We start from the raw sequence: 12,716 nt of genomic DNA, 5'->3' as shown, positions 1-12,716 counted from the left end.
TTCCTCCTTTTGCATTCCAGTCCCCTATAATGAAAAACACACCTTTTTTGGGTGTTAGTTCTAGAGGGTCTTGTAGGTTTTCTTAGAACAGCTTGACTTCAGCTTCTTCAGCACTACTAGTCAGGGTATAGACTTGGATTACTCTGATATTGAATGATTTCCCTTGGAAATGAACAGAGATCATTCTGTTGTTTTTGAGATTGCATCCAAGTACTGAATTAGGGACTCTTTTGTTGACTATGATGGCTACTTCATTTCTTCTAAAGGGTTCTTAATCACAGTAGTAGATATAATGGTCATCTAAGTTAAATTCACCCATTCCAATCCATTTTAGTTCACTGATTCCTAAAATGTTGATGTTCACTCTTGCCATCTCCTGTGTGACCACTTCCAATTTGCCTTGATTCAAGGACCTAACATTCCAGGTTCCTATGCAATATTACTCTTTACAGCATCAGACTTTACTTCCATCACCTGTCACATCCATAACTGGGAATTGTTTTTGCTTTGGCTCCATCTCTTCATTCTTTCTGGAGTTATTTCTCCAATCTTCTCTAGTAGCATATTACACCTACCGACCTGGGGTGTTCATCTTTCAGTGCCATACTTTTTGCTTTTTCATACTGTTGTTCATGGGATTCTCAATGTGAGAATACTGAAGTGGTTTGCTATCCCCTTCTCGAGTGGACTACGTTTTGTCAGAACTTTCTGCCATGACATAAGTGTTCCTTTTTATGGCTGAGTAATATTCCATTGCATATATGTACCACAGTTTCTTTATCCAATCATCAGTTGATAGGCATCTAGGTTGCTTCCACTTTCTAGATGTTGTAAATAGTGCTGCAATGAACACTGAGATACATGTGTCTTTTTCAGTTTTGATTTCCTTAGGGTATATGCCTAGTAGAGGGATTGCTGAATCATATGGTGGTTTTATTCCTAGTTTTTTAAGGAATCTCCATACCATCTTCCATAGTGGCTTTATCAATTTACAATCCCATCAACAGTGCAAGAGTGGTCCCTATTCCCCACATCCTCTCCAGCATTTATTGTTTGTAGATTTTGATGACTGCCATTCTGACTGGTGTGAGGTGATATCTCATTGTAGTTTTGATTTGCATTTCTCTAATAATGAGCAAAGTAAAACAATTTTTCCTGTGTTTGTTAGCCATTGTATGTCTTTGGAGAAATGTCTGTTTAGGTTTTTGTTTTTTTTTTTTCACCACTTTTTGATTGGATTGTTTGTTTTTCTGGTATTAACTTGTATGAGTTGCTTGTATATTTTGGAGATTAATCTTTTGTCAGCTGTTTCATTTGCTATCATTTTCACACATGCTAAGGGTTGTCTTTTCACCTTGTTTAGAGTTTCCTTTTGTTTTACAAAAGGCTTTAATTTTAATTAGGTTCCACTTGCTTATTTTTGTATTTATTGCCATAACTCTAGAAGGTGGGTCATAGAAGACTGATCATTGGTTTATGTTATCGAGTGTTCTGCCTATGTTTTGCTCTAAGAATTTTATAGTTTCTGTCTTATATTTAGGTTTTTAATCCATTTTGAGTTTATCTTTGTGTATGGTGTTTGGAAGTGTTCTAATTTCATTCTTTTACATGTAGCTGTCCATTTTTCCAAGCACCACTTATTGAAGACTCTTTTTGCCTCATTGTATATTCTTGCTTTCTTTGTCAAGAATAAGGTACCCATAGGTGCGTGGATTTGTTTTGTGATTCTCTATCTTATTCCATTGGACTATATTTCTGTTTTTGTGCCAATTCCATACTGTCTTGATGACTGTAGTTTTGTAGTATAATCTGAAGTCAGGAAGGTTGATTCCTCCAGCTTCATTCTTCTTTCTCAAGACTGCTTTGGCTATTTGTATTTTTTTTTTTTTCTTGTTTGCTGTCTGGATGAGGTATCCTGCACAGGGTGCTACTGGAAGTTGGTTGAAGTTGGGTCTCATGTACAAGAGGTTGCTTTGTGGGAGTTCTCACTCTTTGATACTCCTTAGGATTAGGAGATCTCCCTAGGATTAGGAGATACTCCTTAGGATTAAGAGTTTAGGGTCTTGGTATCAGCATTTCCACTCCAAAGGCTCAGTGTTTGATCTCTGGCTGAAAACAGAGATTCCATAGGTAGTTTGTTAAGACATTAAATGGGATTAAAACAAATATCCAAAAATGAGAAACAAAAGATGCACCCCAGACAAATGGCAATTTAAAAATCAGGCAAACAATAATTAAAATAATGGATTATACACACATACATATATACCCATAAGCAAAATAAAAACAGCTCTCCCCCCCCCAAAAAAAAATAATAAAGTACAATAGATTGACCTGGTGAACAAAGGAAATCAAAAATGATATCCATCAGCTAAGAACAAAACTAGCTAAAGAACAAAACTAACTAAAGCACCAACCAGAAAATAAAACTAAAGAAATATGCCACCTGGGGAAAAAAGCAACAAAAACAAAGCAAACTAGCAAATATGGTGAGAAAAAGAAAAGAAAGAAAGAAAAGTAAGAATAGAAATGTAAAGTTACATAGAGGTAGATAAAGAAGATTTATATATATTAAAGATTAACTGCAAGGGGAAAAGAACAGTAGGAAAAGCAAACAAAGAAATAAATATAGAAAACAATAATAAATTTAAAAAATTTTAAATTAAAAAAGAGAAATAAAGAAGAAAGGAAAACCCCACAGAACTGTAAAAGGCCAATGTAGAGGCAGAATTTTATAGCCGTAAAAAATGCGTGATTGAAAAAAAAAATATTATGAAACGCTTAAATAGACTTAATAGTACTAATAAAATCTACAAATACAACAATGCTGGCAGGGAAGGTAAAGAATGAAAGCAAACAAATAACAAGCAAAATCCAGAAGAAACTACAGAACAAGTCAAAATGTAAGAATAATAAATGTTTTTCTTGAGTCTCTGCTGCCAGTGTCTTTTCCCTTGCTGGAAGTCACAGTCAACCTTGCCTCCCTAAGATGTCCTTCAGACTGTGATAGTCTCTGCACCTGCTGTAGGGGCAGCTCAGGCTCTCATCTGGTCGTACTCCTGTGTGTTCTTGCCTCCAATGTCCACTGTCAGAACTATCGCTTTTTCTTTTATGATAATGCACAATGTCCTTTTATATATTCCATAGATACAAAGTGTGCCTATATGATCATGTGGATTTAATCTTCAGTTCATACACCTGGTGTATGATCATGAAGGTGCTGCAACTGCTTAGCTCATGGGAACCCTGGCAACGCCAAGTGTGCAGGCACATGGACTGCCTTTTAAGCCTCTGACAGCTGGTGATCAGAAGGCCTCTTTGTCTAGTTACTCTGTTACTCCAACCACTCAGGCACTAGAGGCCTTCCCTGCTTGGGGTCCTTTTCTGTTACTTGGCACATCAGGCACATAAAGTGGACTTCCCTGGTGGCTTAGAGGATAAAGCATCTGCCTGCAATGCAGGAGACCCAGGTTCGATCCCTGGGTTGGGAAGATCCCCTGGAGAAGGAAATGGCTACCCACTCCAGTACTCTTGCCTGAAAAATCCCATGGAGGGAGTAGCCTGCTAGGCTACAGTCCATGGGGCAACAAAGAGTTGGACATGACTGAGTGACTTCACTTTCACTTTCATACTCCTGGTGGGAAGGTTTTGTGTCCTCTTCCTTAGTCACACTAACCCTGGATTTCAATTGTGATTTTTATCTCCACCTGTGCCTGTGGGTTGTCCACAGAGGTTTGCTCCTGGGGCTATCTGAAGGACTTGCTTCTGCCCAAGTGAGAACCAGGTGTGGATGCAGTGCAGCTGTTTGGGTCACAGGGGTCCTGGAAGCACCAGGTACTCAAGGAAATTGGTGCCTTGGGCAGCTGTAAATATGGTGCTCTAGATTGATTATATTCTTGGCAGCCAAAGATGGAGAAGCTCTATACAGTCAGGAATATAAGACCAGGAGCTGACTGTGGCTCAGACCATGAACTCCTTATTGCCAAATTCAGAGTTATTGAAGAAAGTAGGGAAAACCACTAGACCATTCAGGTATGACCTAAATCAAATCCCTTATGATTATACAGTGGAAGTGAGAAATATATTTAAGGGACGAGATCTGATAGATAGAGTGCCTGATGAACTATGGACTGAGGTTCATGGCATTGTACAGGAGACAGGGATCAAGATCATCCTCATGGAAAAGAAATGCAAAAAAGCAAAATGGCTGTCTGGGGATGCCTTACAAATGGCTGTGAAAAGAAGAGAAGCCAAAAGCAAAGGAGAAAAGGAAGGATATAAATATCTGAATGCAGAGTTCCAAAGAATAGCAAGAAGAGATAAGAAAGCCTTCCTCAGCGATCAATGCAAAGAAATAGAGGAAAACAACAGAATGGGAAAGACTAGAGATCTCCTCAAGATAATCAGAGACACCAAAGGAACATTTCATGCAAAGATTTGCTCAATAAAGGACAGGAATGGTATGGACCTAACAGAATCAGAAGATATTAAGAAGAGATGGCAAGAATACACAGAAGAACTGTACAAAAAAGATCTTCATGACCTGGATAATCACGATGGTGTGATCACTGACCTAGAGCCAGACATCCTGGAATGTGAAGTCAAGTGGGCCTTAGAAAGCATCACTATGAACAAAGCTAGTTGGAGGTGATGGAATTACAGTTGAGCTATTCCAAATCCTGAAAGATGATGTTGTGAAAGGGCTGCACTCAATAAGTCAGCAAATATGGAAAACTCAGCAGTGGCCACAGGACTGGAAAAGGTCAGTTTTCATTCCAATCCCAAAGAAAGGCAATGCCAAAGAAAGCTCAAATTACCGCACAATTACACTCATCTCACACGCTAGTAAAGTAATGCTTAAAATTCTCCAAGCCAGGCTTCAGCAATATATGAACCATGAACTTCCTGATGTTCAAGCTGGTTTTAGAAAAGGCAGAGGAACCAGAGATCAAATTGCCAACATCCGCTGAATCATGGAAAAAGCAAGAGAGTTCCAGAAAAACATCTATTTCTGCTTTATTGAGTATGCCAAAGCCTTTGACTGTGTGGATCACAAGAAACTGTGGAAAATTCTGAAAGAGATGGGAATACCAGACCACCTGATCTGCCTCTTGAGAAATTTGTATGCAGGTCAGGAAGCAACAGTTAGGACTGGACATGGAAAAATAGACTGGTTCCAAATAGGAAAGGGAGTATGTCAAGGCTGTATATTGTCACCCTGTTTATTTAACTTATACGCAGATTGGAGGAGGAAATGGCAACCCACTCCAGTGTTCTTTCCTGGAGTATCCCAGGGATGGGGGAGCCTGGTGGGCTGCTTTCTATGGGGTCGCACAGAGTTGGACACGACTGAAGTGACTTAGCAGCAGCAGCAGCAGCAGAGTACATCATGAGAAACGCTGGACTGGAAGAAACACAAGCTGGAATCAAGATTTCCGGGAGAAATATCAATAAGCTCAGATATGCAGATGACACCACCCTTATGGCAGAAAGTGAAGAGGAACTCAAAAGCCTCTTGATGAAAGTGAAAGTGGAGAGTGAAAAAGTTGGCTTAAAGCTCAACATTCAGAAAACGAAGATCATGGCATCCAGTCCCATCACTTCATGGCAAATAGATGTGGAAACAGTGGAAACAGTGTCAGACTTTCTTTTTCTGGGCTCCAAAATCACTGCAGATGGTGACTGCAGCCATGAAATTAAAAGATGCTTACTCCTTGGAAGGAAAGTTATGACAACCTAGATAGCATATTCAAAAGCAGAGACATTACTTTGCCAACAAAGGTCCGGCTAGTCAAGGCTATGGTTTTTCCTGTGGTCATGTATGGATGTGAGAGTTGGACTGTGAAGAAGGCTGAGTGCCGAAGAATGGATGCTTTTGAACTGTGGTGTTGGAGAAGACTCTTGAAAGTCCCTTGGACTGCAAGGAGATCCAACCAGTCCATTCTGAAGGAGACCAGGCCCGGGATTTCTTTGGAAGGAATGATGCTAAAGCTGAAACTCCAGTACTTTGGCCACCTCATGCGAAGAGTTGACTCATTGGAAAAGACTCTGATGCTGAGAGGGATTGGGGGCAGGAGGTTCTCCTGTCGTCTCCCAGGGGGACGACAGAGGATGAGATGGCTGGATGGCATCACTGACTCGATGGATGTGAGTCTGAGTAAACTCTGGGAGTTGGTGATGGACAGGGTGGCATGGCGTGCTGCGATTCATGGGGTTGCAAAGAGTCAGACACGACTGACTGACTGATCTGATCTGAGAAGGTGATGACAACCCACTCCAGTATTCTTGCCTCAAGAATCCCCTGGACAGAGAAGCCTGGCAGGCCACAGGCCACAGGCCACAGGGTTGCAAAGAGTTGGATATGACTGAAGTAACCCCATGTGCACAGATGCAGAACTTTTTCTTGCCTGTGGCAGCTCTGCCCTGGTGAGGAATGAGCATGAAGGTGCCGCAACTGCTTAGGTCATGGGAACCCCGGCAATGTCAAATGTTCAGGCACATGGACTGGCTTTTTCTAGCCTCTGACAGCTGGTGATCAGAAGGCGTGTTTGTCCAGTCCTTCTTTGTTACTCCAAGCATTCAGGCACTTAGAGGGCTCCCCTGACTGGGGTCCTTTCTGTTACTCGGCACATCAGGCACATAAAGGGGTCCCCCTGGCTGGGATCTGATTCTGGTGTTTGGTGTGTCAGCCACTAAAAGGGCTCCCCTGGCTGTGGTCCTTCTCTGTTGTTTGGCACATTAGGGAACATGTTGTTCCAAATGTTAGGCGCTTGAAAGGCCAGCCTCTCTATTGTTCAGCTGCTGGCTCTGGCCTGTGGGAAGAGAGGCTCCAGTGATGACTCCACCCCCTACACATTACTTAGCAGCCCCCTTGCTTCCTATCTCTGTCTGGTTTTCCTTCGCAGGCATTTCTCACCACCGTCTCCTCTCTGACATTCCCTTGGTCATCTCCTTGCAGTCAGCAATAGACCTCACCTTTGGATGGCTCCACAATTCCTACACTCCAATTTCCAGCCACTGTGCCTTTTAGGAGACCCACATACTTTTACAGGGTATGTATGACTGTGGCAGGGATTGTCTGTGATTCTTACTCCATTTAGGCTACCACAGATCAACTGCTTCACTTTCAGCCTCAAATGTTTCTCTTCTGAACAAAACAGTTGCCTTGATATAGGGAATGGACCCCTGCTTCAACTCCCCCACCTGCTGAGGGCAGATCCAGTCACTCTAGCTCTCCTCTTTTCCCCCTTACCTCCTTTGTCCTACCGAGTTTTGTGTGGTTCTATATATTCTTTCCCTTTGGCCAGGGACTCTTGCCCATTCTCAGCTGGTGTTCTGCAAGCACTTCTGTGTCTGAAGGTGTATTCCTGATGAATCTATGGAGAGACATGTACTCCACAGCCATCTTGCTCCTCCTCAAGAAGGCTTTCTTATCTCTCCTTTTTATTCTCTGGAACTCTCCATTCAGTTGGATTTATCTTTTTCTTTCTGCCTTGCCTTTTGCATCTCTTCCTTTCTCAGCTATTTGTAATGCCTCTTCAGACAACCACTTTGCCTTCTTGCATTTCCTTTTCTTTGGGATGATTTTGTTCACCACCTCCTATACAATGCTATGAACTTCTGTCTATAGTTCTTCAGGCACAGTGTCTACCAGAGCTAATCCCTTGAATCTATTCATCACCTCCACTGTATAATCTTAAGGAATTTGATTTCAGTCATATCTGAATGGCCAAGTTATTTTCCCTACTTTCTTCAATTTAAGCCTGAAATTTGCAATCAGGATCTCATGATCTGAGCCAGTCAGCTCTAGGGTTTTTTTTTTTTTTTTTTTTTCCTTTTGCTAACTGTATAGAGCTTCTCCATCTTTGGCTGCAAAGAATGTAATCAATCTGATTTTGGTATTGAACACCTGGTGATTCCATGTGTAGAGTCATCTTTTGTGTTACTGGAAGAGGGGGTTTGAGCTAGTGTGTTCTCTTGGCAAAACTTCACTAGCCTTTTCATTGCTTCATTTTGTACTCCAAGGCCTGTTACTCCAGGTATCTCTTGACTTCCTACTTTTTCATTCAAATCCCCTATGATAAAAAGGACATCTTTTTGTTGTTGTTGTTAGTTCTAGAAGGTCTTGTAGGTCTTCATAGAACTAATTGGCTCCATCTTTTTCAGCATTAGTTCTTGGGGCAAAAAGACTTGGATTATTGTGATATTGAATGGCTTTCCTTGGAAATGAACTGAGATCATTCTGTCATTTTTGAGATTATAGCTAAGTGTTGCTTTTCAGTCTCTTTTGTTGACTATGAAAGCTATTCCATTTCTTCTAAGGGATTCTTACCTGCAATTGTATATATTCAATATACTGGTCATCTGAATTAAATTCACCATTCCCATCAATTTTTGTTCACTTATTCCTAAGATGTCAGTGTTTACTCTTGGTATCTCCTGCTTGACCACATCCAATTTACCTTGGTTTATGGACCTAATATTCCAGGTTCCTATGCAGTATTGTTCTTTACAGCACTGGACTTTACTTCCACCACCAGACACATCCACAACTGAGCATCATTTCTGCTTTTCTCCAGCCTCTTCATTCTTTCTGGGGCTATTAGTAATTGTCCTCTGCTCTCTGTAGTAGCATACTGAACACTTTCTGCCCTGGGGGAGTTATATTCTGCTGTCATATCTTTATGCCTTTATACTATTCATGGGGTTCCAGTGTCAAGAATACTTGAGTGGTTTGTCATTTTCTCCTCTAGTGGACAACATTTTGTCAACACTGTCCACTATGACTTGTCCATCTTGGGTGGCCCTCCGTGGCATGACTCATGGCTTCATTGAGTTATGCAAGCCCCTTCACCATGGCAAGGCTGTGATCTATAAAGTAGAATATCCTCAAGATCCTTAGTTTAAAAATTATGCACAGTGATATTTAAGTCCTTTTTCATTTATTTGTATTACTGTCTTTATTACAACTCATGGGGTGGTAATTGCTTGGTGCTGCTTCTGTTTAGTTGCTATGTCATGCCCAACTCTTTGAGACCCCAGGGACTATCCCCCATCAGGCTCCTGGGTCCATGGTATTTCCCAGGCAAGAATACTGTCATTTGCTTCCCCAGGGTATCTTCCTGACCCAGGGATGGGGCTTACATCTCCTGCTTGGCAGGAAGATTCTTTACCACTGAGTCACCTGGGAAGCCCAGTAATGGTTTACTTTGGCTAAAAAGTGAGGAAATACATACCTTGATTTGCAAACAACATGTTACTACTTGTCACATTACTTTGAGGAAGTATTGATTTTAGAGATGAGGAATCTGACATTGTTTATCAAAATGGAAAACTCTGAGAATTTAGAACAAGAATTCAAACAGAGGCTTGCCTAACTAGAATTGCCCGAATCTTATCACAGCTTCCTCTTAACCTGTTTCAGGATTTCTCAAAACACAGGAGTTCAAAAAAAGGAAAATGTGTTGGGTATCTTGGATGGCCGATGATAGAGTAGAAATTTAATGGCATTTCAGGAATAAGCTGTCTCATTAGCAAGGATGAAAAGCAGGGGAAAGGCAATTTGAGTAATGACTTGTCAAGAACTAGCTTAAGATGTGGGAGAGCAAATTTAAAAAGTATGCACAATGGAGTAGAAAAGCATAAACCAACATAATTCGGAAATACTTAATATAAAATCCTGGCCTTCACTTTTTGTCTCTTTCCTCTTGCCTTTCCTTATTCAACTTGTAATACAGCATGACAAAGTACATTAAAAATTATAATAAAAGTCTGTGCCATTTTTATGGAACCAAGGTAACATTGAAATACAGAAAGGGGAAAAAAAAAAAAAAAAACAACTAAAGAGAAAACTGAACAGGAAGAAAATCTTGATAATCTTGTAGTCTAACCTTGCTCAGAGAAAGTGATCTTCATGATCTGCAAGGCTTCATCAGAAAGAGAAAACTAAAAATAGAAAGTGTGGGTTAAATGAGTGGGATATATAGCTTAAAAAGAAAAAGAAAATGAAGGACTCAGAGCTTATAGCTTTAGAAAGCTCTGTCTGCCACAAGATCTGAACAAATAAATTACATCAAGCTGTTTTAGTGTTTTCTTTATTTGGGGGGGAGTATTGTATGGCTTGATATGGAGTGACTTGTATTTAAAAGCCTGGGCATTCTTGGAAGAGAATGGTTCTATTATTTCATTATTAACTTCCTCTTCCTCCTCCTCAAATAAAAATACAAAGCAGAAACCTTTATACAATCCACCTTCTCAACTTCTGTCCTTCTTTTCTCAACACAGCAAGACAGCCATCCATCCTGATCTCGCTCCATCCCTGGATTGCCTGTTTTTCTGGCTTCTTTCTTTTCTACTCAAAGAGTTTAAATATGTGGAGGCAGCGTTGGAGATTTTGAAGCCAAGGTTGAGAAGTAGTTATATCCTGAAGCTCCATCAATTGTTCTCTATGAATTTTTAGCTCACACCAATAACATGATTCAGTAGGCACACAGCAACCATGACTCCAAAGTACACATTATAGTGCTTGTTTAAACACAGCCACATACACACATCAAAACACTACCAATGACAAAATAAAACATTTTGCTTGATTCGAATTGAAGCGACATTCCTCTGGGTCATGAAAGCCTGAAGTTGAATTCTAAAGGATTCTAAGGTAGCAAATAGATTTGACCAAAAGAAAGGGAAGGAAAAGGAGGGAGAAGGTGGTCACATACACACTTTATGCCCACTCAGCAGTTCATGAAGAGGGCTCATGGAGGAATTCTGATAGCCAACTTGTACTGTTATCAGGTGCCACATACTAACCACAAACTAATGAATTTGTAGTAAGCAACATTCTAGAAAACTTTTTGAAAACAGAGAACTAGATCCTCATGTCACTTGGCTGATTTTGCCATGTATTTGAGGAAGAAAGTAGATTTTTTTCTAAATAAGACTTTGATATTTCAAGGGGTGTATCTGCAAAAGGTTTGGGAATTTGAGATTAGAAGATACAAACAAGCTTCTGCTGCTAGCATAGGGAGCTATAGTCAATATCCTGTGATAAACCATAACAGAAAAGAATATGAAAAATATTATATATATGTACAATTCAATCTCTTTGCTGTATGTTAGTCACTCAGCAATGACTCTTTGCAACCCCATGGACTGTAGCCTGCCAGGCTCTTCTGTCCATGGAATTCTCCAGGTAAAAATACTAGACTAGGTAGTCATTCCCTTCTCCTGGGGGTCTTCCTAACCCAGGGATCAAACCCGGATCTTCTGTATTGCAGGCAGATTCTTTACCATCTGAGCCATCAGGGAAGCTGTATACTTTGCTGTATAGCAGAAATTAAAACAGCAATGAAAATCAACTCTACTTCAATACAATTAAAAAAAAAAAAGACTTCTTTGGTATTGCCATGAGAAGTTCTATTCTATCTGCAACTCTTTGTCTTATTTTTAATTTAAATTTATTTATTTTAATTGGAGGCTAATTACTTTACAACATGATTTCTATTACATTTGAGAAAGTGCTAGTCCTCCAAGGACCAATTTCCAGCCCATTATGCCCTAGGTGCTAACCTCTTAAATATTTTTTGAAAAGCAAAACATTTTAGGTGAAATATTTGTTTCATATTTCTTTCTCTACCAAATCATTCATATTGAAATTTCTGGCCCTCTGACCACTAGTACTATAGCCAGAACCCACATGAGACTGTTGAGCACTTAAAATGTTGCTAGAATGAATTGCAATATGCTGAAGAACTACACAACAGATTTCAAAGATAATACTAAACAACAACAACAAAAAAAATACAAACATCTCATTAATAATGGCAACCCACTCCAGTATTCTTGCCTGGAGAATCCCAGGGACAGAGGAGCCTAGTGGGCTGCTGTCTATGGGGTCGCACAGAGTCAGACATGACTGAAGCGACTTAGCAGCAGCATATGAAGATTAATGGAGATTAATATTCAGAAAATTTGTGCTTCATGATAAATTTTCTGAATCCTTTTATGTCTAGCCATGTGCTTATGTGATGAGTATTTCTTCATCCTTGTCTCTACTTTTCTCACTATCTAAAAACTTTTTCAAAGATAGTCTCTGTTCTCTTGGCTTCAAAGCAATCTACATTCTAAGGACTTGCAATGTTAAATCTTTAGGTCATAATTCTTCACAAAATTTGAAACGACTATATCCAGATTCTTATTGAACATATTTACCTAAAAGGTATTCTATAGATATCATACATATAACTATAATCCTTTACACACACACATGGACACAGTTATGCAAACATAACCAATTTATTTCAGTCTTCTCACTCATAGCAAATGACCTTGTGCAGTAGTCAATTTCTCAATTCAGACATCTAAAATTCTTCCTCGATTCTTTTCTACAGATCATATAATTGCAAGTCTTGATTTTTCTCCCTTCAAAATGTTTTACCAACCTGATTATTCATTTCCATTTCTAATAGAATCAGTTTTGTTTGAATCTCCACAGTTTTGCTCTATGACTTTTTCTTCAGCAGACTTTCTGTTTTTACCCTTGTTGCTTTCCAATCCATTTTTGCAGCCAAAAGGAAGAGTAGTTGGTGTAAAATGGAATATTTTGGTGAAAAGCTTTTAACTAGTCTCAAAATAATTACAGACTCCTCAACACATCTTATCTGTTTCATTGTAACATGATACCATTCAGCCTCTCCCATCCTGTCTCATACAATGTA

The 12,716-nt window shown here is 39.8% G+C and overlaps 1 non-coding gene across 1 annotated transcript; it reads left to right on the top strand.

The window, feature by feature from the left end:
* The first annotated feature begins 3,419 nt into the window (after positions 1 to 3,419).
* TRNAC-GCA (transfer RNA cysteine (anticodon GCA)) lies at positions 3,420 to 3,491 on the top strand. The gene has a single exon. It is a non-coding gene; the product is annotated as a tRNA-Cys (tRNA).
* Positions 3,492 to 12,716: the final 9,225 nt, after the last annotated feature.

This window comes from Bubalus kerabau, chromosome 21 (genome assembly GCF_029407905.1).
Source record: "Bubalus kerabau isolate K-KA32 ecotype Philippines breed swamp buffalo chromosome 21, PCC_UOA_SB_1v2, whole genome shotgun sequence".
Lineage (NCBI taxonomy): Eukaryota > Metazoa > Chordata > Mammalia > Artiodactyla > Bovidae > Bubalus > Bubalus kerabau.
Note: the sequence above shows the minus strand (reverse complement) of the source record. Positions and strands in the feature narration are given on the sequence as shown.